This window comes from Sminthopsis crassicaudata, chromosome X (genome assembly GCF_048593235.1).
Source record: "Sminthopsis crassicaudata isolate SCR6 chromosome X, ASM4859323v1, whole genome shotgun sequence".
Lineage (NCBI taxonomy): Eukaryota > Metazoa > Chordata > Mammalia > Dasyuromorphia > Dasyuridae > Sminthopsis > Sminthopsis crassicaudata.
In genome coordinates, this window is record NC_133623.1 from 4,193,312 (window position 1) to 4,205,495 (window position 12,184).

A 12,184-nucleotide genomic window follows, 5' to 3' on the forward strand; every position below is an offset into this window, starting at 1 on the left:
GAGAATCCCCACGGTCAGCCAAGCTAAGGTGACAGGTCAGCCTTGTGCAGAAGCCTCTTGCTCAGGGTTCAGAGGGACGTTGAAGGCCCCAGAGCTTCCAGGTGACTCCTTGCTCCCCAGGGCCTAGTCTGGGCTTGACCCCAGGAGGGAGTTCTCCAAATCCAGTTCCACAGTCTAGTTGTTAAGTGGGCCTCCTGTCAGGGAAAAAAAGCCCCTTCTCTGTGGAACAAGGTCCAACCACGGCTCTCCCCCCTTTCTCCTATCCGACACCTCCCCTACCTCTAAGAGCTCCCCCTCCCTCGCTCCCCCCCCCCCCCCCGCCAATATCTTGCCAGAGCGGCTTCCATTCACGTGGTGGCCACTGTCCCAAGCTCCCAGCGCTCCCCTCCCCGGGCCTGTCCCCAGCCGTGACTGTGGTGGTCGCTTAATCCCGGGACGCCCTTCCTCTTCCCTCAGCGGCCCCGCCTGGCCCCTGCTTCCTCCCCCAATTGGTCCGATCCCCAGTCCTCCCCCTCAGCCTCAGCAGCTGCTTCGAAACCTCTCCGGGTCCCGGGGTGTGCTTCCCCTCCCTGCTAGTCACACTTCGGAGGTCGCCCTGCCCCCTGTCCCCCGGCTGCTGCCCCCCACCCGCCCCCAACAGCAGCCAGAAACATCAGGACGGCGGGGGAAGGCTCCTGGCCCGGCTACGCCCCCCAGGAAGCTCTCCCCTGCACCTCCTCCTTGTCCCAGGTAGGGGAGTCACTGGATGGGAAACCAGGAGGACCGGGGAGGGAGGTAGAAAAACAAGGAAAGGAAAAGAAATCAGATGAGGAGGACAAAGGCCCGAAGTGGGGGTGAGAATAAGCGAATGGCCATCTGGAAGCAGACCCTGGCAGGGGAAGGGGGCAGGAGGGGGGGCGGGGGGGGGGGGAAGTTTGTATGTAAACTGGGATGAGAGATGTACTGACAGGTGCAGGGGGAACAGCTGCGGCCAGAGCCCATCCTGAGGGCTCCACACGGAGGAATGGGTCCCAGGAGCGAGCAGGCGCAGGGCAGCTTTCCCTCAAGGGCGGGGCGGCTCGGTGGGGGGGGGGGGGGAGGGGCAGGGCCACGGCAGCCCAGCGTGCCCATTGGCATGGACCCTCCAGGGCCCAGGTGAGCTTTGCTCTGGCCTCTCTCACATCCCCCGCCTGTTTCCCAGCGGTCTCAGGGTCCCTCCAGCTGGATATGGAGGCTCAGGTTACTTTCAGCCCCAAGCCCACGGCCTGGGGAAGAAAAATGGCATCTCCCGTCCACCCACGAATACCGTAGCATTTCCAAAGCACTTTGTCCTCCTCCTGATCCTCTACACTTTATAGGGAGTCCGAGAATCATGCCCATTTTACAGAGGAGGAAGTTGAGGAGCAGAGAGCTGATCCCCCCACCCCCCTCCCCCATCAAATACGATCGGAGAGCAAAGATCTCATTGGGTGAGAGCATAAGAGACATTTAGCCATGGTCAGTTAACTAAGGCATGGATTTGAACCCAGATCTTTTGACTTCAGCACTCTGGAGCAGGTGCTGCCCACACTGGAAAGGCTGCCTGTGACCCTAACAATTCAGAGCAGGCTTGGGGAGCAGCTCTAGATTGGGTCTAAGAACCAACCTTCCACAAGCCCCCCCATCCTCGAGTCACCTCCTTCGTCTCCTGCTGACCCCAATGTTCCACGTGGGCCAGAAGAATCCCTGGCCTCCCTCCAGGACCCTTGGCAGCTCCCAAAGCACTCTGCACCCACTTTCATTTTTGAGCCCTACCACCCTGCCCTGTGCGAGGCAGGTAACATGAGGTGAAATTGGGAGAAGGAGACATTGGGAGGCCAAGCTGGGCCCAGGCAGGGGCGCCCCAAGCTTTATTTGGCCATGGTTCTTCAACGGGCCTCCTTCCACAGCTAGAGCAGAAGGGACACTAGAATGTGTCTGAGGTCTTTCCCACTCCCATTGCTTGCAATAGCGGGTTCTGTGACTACGTCCTTTGGGAATAACACCGGTTCCCTGTCTTGTGGGCCAGGAAGCTAGAAATCTGGGTTCAAGCTCAAGCTTCCTGTCACTCCAGTCAGGGAGTTGGAGTAGAGGCTTTCCAAGGTACCTCTGACCTTCTGTGAATCTAGATCATATCCAGTTCTGAGGGGACAAGGATGAGACAGGGGGCTACTTCTGGCCATTGGATGCACTAGAGGAATGGAAGAACCCTGCCCCTAGGTCATCGACAAGTACATCTACCTGTGTTTCTCTGTCGCTGTCTAGCTTTCCATTTGTCTCTGTGTCTGTCTCTTTCTCTCTCTTCCTCCATATGCAAACCTGTTTCTTTCCACATTTTTCAAGTCCCTAATAAAAGTTCTCGGGCCTGGAAGATGAGTTTGCTCCTTATTTTGCTATCAGAAGCCCAGATAAGAGTGAACAGGGCCAGATTATTTGTCTTCTGCAACAGCTACTTGTTAAATAGCTAAGAATTGTTTTATCTTCCAACAGTTGCAAGAGAACTTTCTATTTCCCATTTTTGGAAACAATTAAAAACAAAGAAATCTAAACTATTTACATTCAAGGTTAGAGTTCGCCTTTGTCTCGAGCCTCCCAGGCTCTGTTCAGGCACTTACTTTGCCACAAGGTAACAGTCTTCCTCATTCCAGGGTACAAGAGGAGTGGGAGAACGGGAGCAAAAAGCACATCTGACTTAGACTGCGGCAGTGGGGCGTGATCCGTCCCGGACAAAGGGAAAGGCAGATCTTGAGGTCAAGGCTGCGTCCCAAGCGTGTCAGGGTCTGCGGCTCGGCTATCTTCAACGAGCTGACCTGCAGGGAATATTCCACGGCTTTAGTGGTTCCTCGCACATGACGATGGGAGCGGAAAACCGGCGGTCACTGAGATCTGCAGTATCGGGAGGAATGGAGGAGGCCCCCCAGCGGGATGTGGGGGGAATTTATGAGAAGTCATGGACAAGAGTAGTCCATGATTAACAGTCATGCGGAGTGCATGCGTGTGTGTGAACAGTACACGTATGTGCAAATGTATGCATGACCGTGTGTGAGCAAACACGTATGTGCAGACATGTGTCCAAGCGTGCTTGTGTAGGGGAGATTCACAATCTGCATGGCTGAAGCCAGTGTGGACACATGAAGCCCCAGGGTGGTTGGAATATCTGCCTGAACCCCTCTCCCCTTTCTTATCCCCTGCCTTTACCTACTCTGTCCAAAAGTCCGGTCCCAAATCCAGTGGCCACATTTGGGTTGTCCCCAAGGATAACCCTTCGCCACATCCGTCAGAATCATAATACTGAGACGACAGCAAGGCAGCAGGAACAGCCTCTGAGTTCCTCAGCCCGTCCTTTTCCTCCCGACTCCCAACAGGAGCATGGGATGTGCACAAGCGTGCCGGGGGCCTCTGGCCATCGCTCTCTCCTTAGCTCGGAATGGCCTTCTCCTCTACTCGCCTTCCTTTTTAGGCGCTTCAAATGATTGAGAGCTTGCCGCTGGTGGGGAGGAAGTAGAGGGGCAGAGCTCAGCCTCCCAACTGTGGGATTCCCCTCCAGTGACTGCAATCTTACCCAGATTTGAGAAGGCATCCCGGGCAAAGTCGGCGGTCCACGGCACTCCAGGAGGGCCAGCTCCGAGCTGAGGGCAGGGCGGGTATGGCGCCTGAGCGTCCCTGGCCTTGGGGAAGCAGCATTTCTTGAGGAGCTACTTGGAGACCTGGGTGGCAGGGTACTGCGGCTGCTGCTGGAAAGTCAGTTAGGGAGGAAGTATTAGAAGCAGCTGCTGCGCGAGCCAGTCCATAATGAAGAAAACTGGATGGAGAGGATCATTTTCAAACATTTGATTGAAAAAAAGAAAAGGACGTAACAAATTTGAAAAACACACATGATTTCTTTTCCTTGCTGAACTGGATCGGCCGCCCCCTCCAACATTCCTCAATTCCCCAGGCCTGCCTCAGTGGCCCAGCCGCTCAGAACCAACTGGCTGAACTCATCAGTGACAATGGCCGCACATAAGCTTCTCTGGCCCCTAAACGGACTTTGCCTTAAAAAATCAGAGCTATTCACTCTCGACTCCATCGAAAATATTTATAAAAAGTATTTTTATCCTTTGAAAACAATAGAACAATTTTATCTTAACAACATTGTCTTCTCTCCTCCCATACCGGCCCTCTATCTCTTCCTTTGGAGGTGACTGCCCTTTGGTCCAACTTGGTTAAAGCCCAGGGTATATAAAGGGGAGTTGGATCAAGGTTAGAACAACAAGTTTGGCCTAGGTTAGGAAAGGCCTTGAATGCCAGGCTGGAGAGTAAGGACTTAATACTACAGAAATTAGGGTATTTGGGTAAGTGCCTAACCCAGGAAGCCAGCTGCCATTTGGAGTGTTGTGGGGAAGCTTTCTAGGAGTCACTTCCTTCCACAAGTCCCCCCCGTAGCCAGAATTTCCTCCCCGCCTTCACAGGAACACAGCATTGGGATTCCAGGAAAACCTCCTGTGCCATCAGAATCGAGGTTCACTGTTCTATGAAGCATCACCTTCTCTGTGAAGGAGAGAGAACTGCCTTCAATCTGAGATAGATACTCTGAGTTTACAAGCTTCCTCTTCAAGTCTGTGGGTGCAAAGCCAGAGATGAGGGTTTCTGCAGGGGCGAAGCAAAAGGTGACATCGAGCCAGTCTCCTTGGGGGAAAGAAGAATGTAAACCCCTACAGAAGAGGCATCTGGGAGATTAAAGATTGCTTCCTGGTCCCTTCCTAAAGTTCTCTTCCTGTCCTTGGCTAAGGAGGAAATTGTCAATATAGCAAACCCTAAAGCCAAAGTCAGCTCCTGTTCCCAAAGGGTCCTCTCTCTGTCTCTCTGTGTCTCTCTCTGTCTCTGTCTGTTTCTCTCTCTCTCTCTCTCTGTCTGTCTCTGTCTCTCTCTCTGTCTCTCTGTCTGTCTGTCTGTCTGTCTCTTTCTTTCTCTGTCTCTCTCTCTCTTTCTCTCTCTCTGTCTGTCTCTCTCTCTGTCTCTGTCTGTCTCTCTGTCTCTGTCTCTCTCTTTCTCTCTCTCTCTCTCTCAAATGTATTTATTTTAATGAATATTTTTTGGTTTTTATTTTCTTTTTTAAATAAGTGCTTTTTATTTTCATAATACATGCAAAGATAATTTTCACCACTCACCCTTGTAAAACCTGGTGTTCCAAAATTTTCTCCCTTCCTTCTTCCACTTTCCGTCCCCTAGACGGCAAATAATTTGATATAGGTTAAACGTGTGCCAGTCTCCCTTCCATATTTCCACAGTCATCACCCTGTACAAGAAAATCAGATCAACAAGGGGAAAAAAGAGCAAGAAAACAAAATGCAAACAACAGAAAGAGTGAGAATGCTACGTTGTGATCCACCCTCGGTGCCCACAGTGCCCCCTTCTCTGGATGCAGATGGCTCTCCATCCGCAGTCTCTGTTGAACCACCTCCATCAGAACTGCTCATTACACAATTGGGTTGTTGCTGTCTCCCCAAACCTCAGCCCCTACACTGCCAAGTAGTGATGATAGCAGCTCTCCGGTGCTTCCCTGGGGTGTGGGGGGAGAGCCAGAATTCTTGGGTTTCTGCCAGTAGAGTCCAAGTTGAGACTCCAAGCTGGAACCTCTGAGCTTAGGGAGGGGAGTCTCCTCAGCACATGAGCTCCAAGGTGAAGAAGCTTTGGCTCCCAGAAACAGTCACTTTTCAAATGCCTCCGACTTTTGTTCTTCCTTTGATCCCACCAGGAGCTGAGAGTTCTCTGGCTTGGGGGCTGGGGTCTGCTTGGAGGGAGTCCCCACACCCATCAAACCTCAGCTCTGAGAAGGATTCGAGGCCGTGTCACAGCTACAGTTGTCCGAAGGTTTACGAAGAGCATTGGCCACAGGGAGCTCCCCAAAGTAGGATGTGCAAATGGAGCATCCCCATTTTACGTGCTGGTCCAGCTCTGAGCAGGTTAATCCTTGCTCTCCGGAACCTGCCATGGTGCCCCAATTTCCACACTACTGAGTCCTCCATTCCCAGCCCCGCACTCAAGGCTTTTCTTACCTAGCCTAAATTTGCCATTCCAGCCCAGCTTTGATTCCTCTTTATGTGCTGTGGGCTGCGGCTGAGCTGGACCGTCCGATGAGCCTGCCCAGGGCTCACTGCTGCTTGCCTTCCTTCCTACGCTTCCCGCTGCCCAGAATGCTCTCCTCTCCACGTGGACAGGTCACAATCTGAGCCATCCTTCAAAAGCCAGCTGGCGGAAAAAGCCGCCTGCTTTCTTTCCAGCTTCCTCAATCTGGGTTGGAATCTCACCCGAGGCACTGAAGACATTCGGTATTGGCTCCTCACTGTTCCTGGTTGTGTGTTTGAGGTCCCAGGGCTGGAAGGCCTTGCTAAGGTCATTTGACTGGGGAGGAAATCCATGGCCAGAGGAGGGGAGGGGAGGGAATTGCTCAGAGTATGTGTGTGTGTGTGTGTGTGTGTGTGTGTGTGTGTGTGTGTAAGGAGAGACAGAGACAGAGACAGAGAGACAAAGAGAGGAAGGAAGAGGAGAGGGAGAAGGGAGAGAAACAGAGAGGAGATGGAGACCAAATACATATAGAAAGACTGAGGCAGAGAGAGGAAGGAAGAGGAGGAGGAGGAGGAGGAGGAGGAGGAGGAGGAGGAGGAGGAGGAGGAGGAGGAGGAGGAAGAAAAGAAGAAGACAAATGGAGGAGGAAGAGAAGAGAAGGAGAAGAAGAATGGAGCAGGAAGAGAGGAGGAGAAGGAAGAAGTTGAATGAACTTCAGCTGACTGAACTCAATTCACATCAGCAAGGGGGAAGGAATGGCACAAACACAAGGTGTTCAGGGCAAGGGAGGAAGCATGCAGCCTTCCTCAGGTTTCTTAGGTTCCTTTTGGGAAACGATGAACAAACTCCAACAGAAAACAATCTCCATTAACAGTTCCTTTTGATCTGGGTTGGGAATGTGTGTGTGATGGCAAAATTCATGCCGTAAGTGAGGTTCAGGGCTTTCCTGCTACATCCAGCTTTCTGCCACATCTGTCTCTATCACTGTGTCTCTTTCTCTTAGTCTCTGTCTCTCTCCTGGAGGAAAAGGCAGTAGTAGGTAGCAGCTGTCTGAAAGATTAAGAGGCTCATTTCCAGAGAAGGAAACCGAGGCTCAAAGAGTGGGCTACCCTCCCACTGCAACCCAGTCCACCCTCTTTTGCATGATAGCACCACCCAAGTCCACTGAGAACGTGCCCAAAGCCAGCGTATGTTGGACCTGCTGGACCTACAGCTCATTGATTCCTAGATAATTCGATGGAAATTTACTAATGCATTCAACTGCAAGTGAATACCCCAGTCCACTTCTTTCCATCCCTTCCCTCCTCTGAATTCAGACGTCTCTCAGAGTTCACACCACCCCATCTTGCCCTGGATCATATGCTATTCTCCAGTTTTGCCTTACTTGCATGCCTCAGTTTCCCCAGGGAGGCCACAGTCCTTAAAGGCAGGGATTCCGTCCTGGTCACAACACACATGAGTTTAGATAGACACAGAGAAATGACTGACAGTTATTACTGACAATAGCTATTGAGAAAGAAGACCAAGAGATCCAGTGTGCTTGCAGAAACTCCTGCCATGTTGCTCACATTTTGACTCTTGCCTTCACTCTCTCCAGATGACTGAAACAATACTCTTTGGTAGGTACTCATGAGACCATATCGCTCCTCTGATGCAAAGTGGTTAGTGTGTCCTTTTGGCTGACTTTCCAGGATCTGCCCACCTCAGCTCCCCATCTGGACTCATCCTTTCATGCTCCCTATTTTCTGTCTCCCCACCTCCATTTCTTTATTCACAAAGTTCCTCCTGCCTGGAATATTCTCTTCCTCTTCTTCCTTCTCCTCCTCTCTTCCTGCTCCATTCTTCTTCTCCTTCTCTTCTCTTCCTCCTCCATTTGTCTTCTTCTTTTCTTCCCCTCCTTCTCTTCCATTCTTCCTCCTCTTCCTCCTCCCTCCTCCTCCTCCTCCTCCTTCTCTCCTCTTCCTCCTATTCCTTCCTCTCTCTGCCTCAGTCTTTCTATATGTGCACCCGTGGATAGTGGATTCTCTCTGCAGTCATGTACATGGATAGGCATCTGGGACTCAAAGGAACCTTTATGGAGGACAGAACTGAAGAGCTGGAAGGGAGTTACTAAAACCGGTCCAAGCACCTTCTCCACAGTATCTCCAGCAAGCCGTCAACCAGTGGTGGAGGGCTCTCCCATGGCGTTATCCTGGAGGCTGACTCTGCCGGACTAAACAAACCCCAGAGTGGTGAGGTCGAATCCTTCCCGAACCTCTTCTAGCTCTGATGGGGTGGAGTGGGAGCAGGGAAGAGGGAAGAGGGGCGAGTCCATCCTTCACGCACTCAACAAAGACTTGGCCCTGCACCTCCGGAGATGGGGGCTGGAAACCTGCCTCCACATGGGACTCTTCTTCGCTCCAGGGACTTTTTTTTTTGAAGTGCATTTATTAAATAATGACTTTAAAGTTGCAAAAATGATAAGAGAAACAAAAGCCTTTGCCCCCACCCCTGCCCCCTCTTCCAGGCTGGTTCCTCTGTACAGTGTCACCGTAGGCTGGCCATTCCTCCTTTGGAGGCCTTCAAAGCCTATTATTTAGGTCCTCGATGATTGTTTTTCTGGCCCCGCAGAAAATCAATTCATTTTCTTTTCTCTCATTCAGGTCCTCAATTAGGCTCCACAGGTGCATTTAATCACTCTGATGTTTGCATTCTCTGGCACTTGGGCCCCACTCCTGCCAACTGGCGGGCAGGCCCAAGCTACGCCACAATAGGCTTGAGAGTCTAACTCGCCTAAGAACTTTGCATGGAATTTCCCTCCAAAATCATCTCAGGGATGGATGTAAAGACTCGGAAAGGGGAAGATGATGTGGCTCCCTTTTCTCTCCAAGCATCTGCCAGACCACGAGGAGGCAATGGAAGGAGTCCATTAGGGGGCGGGGAGCCTGGGCGCCATTCTCTGGGCATCAGGAGATAGGTTGTGGCACTCTCAAGTGGCCGACTGACCTGGCAGGGCAGCTGGTTTCTGTCTATGGGAACGAGAGCCTCATGCCCATGCCTGGGAATCGGTGGCCAATCACCTTCCTCAGGGTCAGGGAGGGGGACCCGAAAGCAGAGAGAGAAGAGGAAGGCTGCCATCCATTCCCTGTGGAGGTTGGTCACCCGGCTACGCGGCTCACCCTCGTCTGGGCCGTGCCAAAGGCTCTTCTCCTCCGCCAGAAAGTCCTGCACGAGAGCCTCTGAGGCGCTACTGCCACGCAAGGCCCTAGACTGCGAGAGATGGAGGATGGGCCCAGGAGCTTGGGTCTCACTACAGGTGGAAGAAGGAGGTAAAGGGAAAAGGAAAAATCTGAGGAGTGGCCGGAAGCTGGGCGTCTGGGCCTTCACCCACAGAATGGCTCTGGATGACTACTATGTGAAGGGGGGCTGCTCTCTGAGAAGCCAGAGGCAGGGCTCCTGTGGCCCACAGGTGTAACCAAGGCAGCCGGGAAATTTTGGACCAGGAGCCAAAGGGAACAAGGATTTAGTTTCTGCAGGTACGGGGGGGGGGTGGGGGAAATGGGGGGGGGGAATGTTCCTATGCCCCGCTGAGATCTCGCACCACGTGAGCTTCTTCTAGTGCTAATTAACAACTCCATGTACAAAATGTAGGTTGGTCTCCTTGCTAAAGGAAAAAGTGAAAGGGCTGGCCCTCTGCACAATAGCCAGGATTTAAATTGAAAATGGAGGGGGGAGGGGGGAGGGCAAAGAAACTGTCCACATACAACTGCTAAGCCAGACACCACAGAGAGTGGTAGGTGGGAGGACATAATAAACACAATCACAGGCATTTCTATAGTGCTTTACGGTGGGCAAAGCACTTTACATACATTATGGGGCTTGAGATCTGGGAAGAGTAACATTCATTGTCTTTGTGCCCGTTGGCCAAGTCCGGGGAATAAAGAATCCGACCTGCTAGAGGCTGCTGGGACTGTCACAGGGGTCACGAGGGACAATGGAAGGGGCTTGTGGACCAGAACCTCGCTCAAAAGGCACAGGAGAGACTGCCGAAAGCAAGGTGGAGTGGGATTGTCTGTGGAGGAGACGTAGTGCTGTGAGGGGGCGGGGAATCCCATGGGGAGTTTTTGGGCGAGGGTCCCTGGCAGTGGGCAGTCAGCACAGCTCTGGCTGGGCTTTGAATCACCAATCCCAACGCGGGCTGACGCTCGTCAGGGCCCTGGGGGGTCCTAGGCAAGCCATTTCTGCTCTGGGAAGTCTCAGTTTCTCCATCCAGAAAATGGGAATAGTATTAGCACCCATCTCACACAGGAGTATTAGGGAGGATCAAGTGAAAAGCGCTTTATAAAACTTACAAGCACCACCCACCTGTCAGCTGTTTATGAAAGCAGCAGCAGCAAGAGATCTTATGGGGAGAGTGTTTTACAGGAGGAGGAAATACCCCAGGAGCTCAAAGTCCACAAAGCTTGAAGCAGTCAGGGGACACTAGTGATGGGGGCCTTCACTCGGTGGAAAGGATGGGAATTCAGCGATCGTCTTACTGGCCGACGTTGGAAGAAGCAGCAAGGGGAATTCTCTTACGAATTTCATTCTGGGTGATATTGGAAACTGATTGTGTTAAGTGACTTGCTCAGGGTCACACAGCTAGTAAGCGTCTGAGACTGGATCTAACTCAGGAAGATGAGTCTTCCTGATTCTAGACCTGGAACTCTGCCTACTATGCCACGTAACTGCATGCTATTAATGCTTCGAACAAGAAAAAGACATCTTTTATTAAGCTTATGCAGTATGGCTTGACTTCATCACCATTAATATACATCCCTGATGTTGTCTTTCCTAACAATTCTTATATATAAATCATCATTAATAATAGATTGCATTTTAATTGGAGCCAATGTATACTTCTCATTGTTTTATGGGCTGAGATGGACTAATAAATGGTTAACAACTGGCTTCTGGAGAAAAAAATGTATATGTGATACACTTTTAAGTTTAATCTGTATTATTAACATTTTCTCCATCCGTTTCTTAAGTCTAGAAATCGATAAAACAATCGATAAAACAATCGATCAAAAAAGATAATGGAAACTGATTGCTTGGGCAGAAATGACAGAGATCCAGCAGGCCATCCTGGAGCAACAACAATTGGAGGTGGAGCCTCAGGTCTTAAGAGAACCGATGCCCAAAAGTTCAGAGGAAGATTCGGCAAGCGATCAGCTGGCAAGCATTTAGGAAGTGCTCCTAGAGGCAAACGCTGGGCTGAGCCCAGAGTAAACAAACATACTTCTTGCCCCCCAAAAAGGGTTTCTGTCCACAAGTTCTTGGCACTGTCCAGTGGCTCACCAATCCAAACAATGGGAAAGTAACATCGAAGAAGGCTTGATCACTGTTTTATGGTTACCCCGAGGATGCTGGGACGTTTATTTCCAACAGACTTGCAGCAGAAACCTTCCTTAGGAGTTGTCTCTCCTGTTAGGGAGTTCACTGGAACTAGGATACTTTTCCATTCGTAGCTATCTATCCCAGGGGTCTGGCACTTAGGAATCACTTAATAAATGCTTTATTCATTCATTTATTCAAAACGCTCCAGTCTGATTGCCTGTCATCGGGGGAGGGACTAGAGGGAAGGGGGGATAATTTGGAAAAATGAATACAAGGGATAATATTATAAAAATATATATATAATAAAAAATTATTAATAAAAAAAAAGAGGACCAACCAAGACTTGAAGGATTTTTATGAATCAAATAGAGGACTTTTTTACTTGATCCGGGAGATAATTGGGATCCATGGAGTTAATAGACGGAGGACTGTTATGGTCACATATGAGTTTTAGGAAGAATGCTTTAAAAGCTGATTGGAAGAAGGATTGGACTATGAAATACAAGGATGTTTTTGGACAGGAAGACCAAGCAGAAGTCTTTTGCATTAGTCCAGGCATGAGTTTTTGAGGACCAGTACTAGGGTGATGGCAGTGTGCAAAGGGGGTTTGTATGAGACATACTATGTACATAAATTGACAGGACCTGGCAATAATTCAGAAATAAGGCATGAAGAACAAAGAGAGAATCCTGGGAAATAATATTATATGGACTATTAAGACAGAAAATGGCTTCAGTAGGAAATGATGGAAAAAATGTAATTTTTTTTAAAGAAGAAGAAA

General features: G+C 50.6%; 1 long non-coding RNA gene across 1 annotated transcript in view; it reads right to left on the reverse strand.

Moving 5' to 3' along the window:
* Positions 1 to 2,627: 2,627 nt before the first annotated feature.
* LOC141549256 (uncharacterized) overlaps positions 2,628 to 12,184 on the reverse strand; it is a 76,643-nt gene continuing 67,086 nt past the window's right edge. The window contains exons 3-5 of the long non-coding RNA XR_012484299.1: positions 5,148 to 5,204; positions 3,560 to 3,728; positions 2,628 to 2,807 (exon numbers count right to left, since the gene is read on the reverse strand). This is a non-coding gene — a long non-coding RNA (uncharacterized LOC141549256). The remainder of the gene's footprint in view (positions 2,808 to 3,559; positions 3,729 to 5,147; positions 5,205 to 12,184) is intronic.